The following is a 2,547-nucleotide window of genomic DNA, read 5'->3' on the forward strand; positions in this document are numbered from 1 at the left end:
ATGATGATCCCTCCTTGCAATGTCTCTTGGGAGACTGATCTGGTGGCGTCGGCCTTTCAGGCACGTTAGGGAAGCATAACACGTCGTAGTGCAACGACACCGTTGGGTCGAACATGAGGTACATGTGGTTGTAGAAAAAGGGTACGGGCGGCGGAGGCACCGTCCCCCACCGCCGTGTCGTGGGGTTGCACGCATGCATCGCATCCCCGCATGTGTAGAGGACGAGGCCGTTTTGATGATCCAGTACCATCATGCTGCTGCTAATGGGAATGCGGGGGGTCGTCCGTGGCTGCGCGTCGCGGGAGAAGAAGCTGTGGCCCTGCTTGTGGAAGAAATTGATGAAGATGCCACGCAGTGGGCGCGGCGCAAGGTAGGCGCGCAACAGCCCGCGGCCATCTACGACGGCCCGCCAGCTCTTGCAGACGCAGCGGCAAGCGGTGAGGTGCCGCGGAGGGACGTGCCCAAGGACTTGGTCGAGGAGCTCCTTGGGGAGATCCACGTCAAGTTATTAGGGTTTGGAGCCTGGCTAGCGGCTGCGTGGTCAGAGGCGGAGGCGTGAATACTAAACTCGCGTGGTGGCAAAATTTCGTGTTTTGACCCTTTTCACGTATGAAATCGAGATCTGACCCCCTTATGGAAATTTTTCGGGATTTGACCCTTTTGCTACCGCCGAAGTCCCCGACGGTAGATACGTACAGGCTACCGCCGACCCTCGTGGCGGTAGGTTTCCTGACGCCGTCTGGCCGTTAACGGCCGTGTACACGTGGCAAAGGTACCTACCGCCGCCGGGGCTACGGTGGTAGGATGTTTCAACCTACCGCCGGGCTGTCTGGCGGTAGGTTCATGGATAAGGTTGTGAGGGAGGGGGCTGTGCTGCTCCCCCACCCACTCATTCACCCCACTCTTTTTCCGAGCTGAAGCTCTCTCCCCCTCTTCTCCCCCACCAAATCACGCACTAGATCCCCCTCCATTGCTTGAGATTTTTCCCGTGGATCGAGGCCATTTGCATCACCCAAGGTACCTCCCCCATCCCCCCTTCATTTGGTTGGTTCAAATCATGCATTTTGCTCATTTTGTTGGAATCACTAGTTCATGGTTTTGTTGTGGTGAAATCAATGTATATGATGCATTTAGGGTAATGTTTGTGCTTTGACAATGTATTGTGTCACTAGCATTGTTTGGGTAGTAAGAAATATCATTTAGGGTTTTGTTAGGGTTAGGTACATGGTTAGGGTTATGGTTATGGTTATGGTTATGCTTAAGTAAATGCCTATATGAGGAACATTATGGTTATAGTTTAGTTAGGGTTTTGTTAGAGTAGTTAGGAGTTTTGCCTTGGATGACCGTTATAGTAATCCCTCGACTTGTAGGATGGGATCGATCATCTTTGTTGAGACTTCCACGGAGGCGGCGGCGAAGCGTGAACGTGCAGTCATTGAGGAAAAGATGGACTTGTGGGTCAAAGCCGTTGATGCATTGAATGCGGCTTGTAGAGATTTTTCAAAGTATTATGTGTCGAAGTGCGATGATGCCAGAGTTAAGTTATACCAAGCTAAAGAGAAAAACATAAGCAACCTCAAGAATGAAGAGAAAAATCATAGACGCGCTCTTGCAAGGCAAAATTGCATTGTTTGGAACAAGGGATGGAGTGAATGAGATGGACTTTAACACCCCTGGCCAGATCATTGATTGGCTAGTTAGGCAACCATCATCGACGATACTTAGTCAGGCAACTCGTTGGGCTTGGGTCCGTGAAAGAAATGATGTCATTTGTTGCAACCCCGGGCCGTACGACAAAGATGTCTTGTTGATGGAGTAGTACAGGGGGTTGAAACAAATGATGTTGTAGTGTCATTTGGACTGTTAATGGCATGTACCCTTATCATTTATGTAACCTATGTCATTTGAACCAGTGAGAACATTATGTAACTTATAGGTCATTATAAATAAGTTATGCTTTGTGTTTGTATTGTATCATTTGATTTGAGTTATGGTTTGGTCCATTTCATGTAGCATGGAAAACATGACCCCGGAGCAGCTGAAGAAAGTACTTCTGTTGTGACATTGCATCTAAGAGGCTGGCGGTAGCGTCTGAGAAGCGAGAACTTCGTATGAAGAGGGAGCTTGAAGCATGGTTCAAGAGCAATGATGAGGAGTTTGCTGCCATGATGGATTTCAACAAGTATCCATTCATGGAGGAACCTTCTGATCTTAAGGAGAGAAAAGTTTTCTGTAGGCTTGTGAAAGAAAAACAGAAGATATTTAATGAGCTGCATGAGAAGGAATATGCTTGCAGACATGATGTGGCAACGGAGATCTTTTTCTCTGTGAACATAGAAGAATTCCGCGAGCTGGACTTGAGAAAACCCAGACAGGTCATTGGATGGGCAATCAGACAAGGCAAGTCAGAGATTCCGGAACGACATGCTCGATGGGCATGGTTCGGCGAAATGAAAGGTGTGTTGAAGAATTGGGCGGGATCGTCGGATTATCAACTGAAGCCTAATCCTGATCGTGACGAACAAATTGAACGTCTTATGCGTTTTA

Source organism: Triticum dicoccoides, chromosome 2B, assembly GCF_002162155.2.
Source record: "Triticum dicoccoides isolate Atlit2015 ecotype Zavitan chromosome 2B, WEW_v2.0, whole genome shotgun sequence".
NCBI lineage: Eukaryota > Viridiplantae > Streptophyta > Magnoliopsida > Poales > Poaceae > Triticum > Triticum dicoccoides.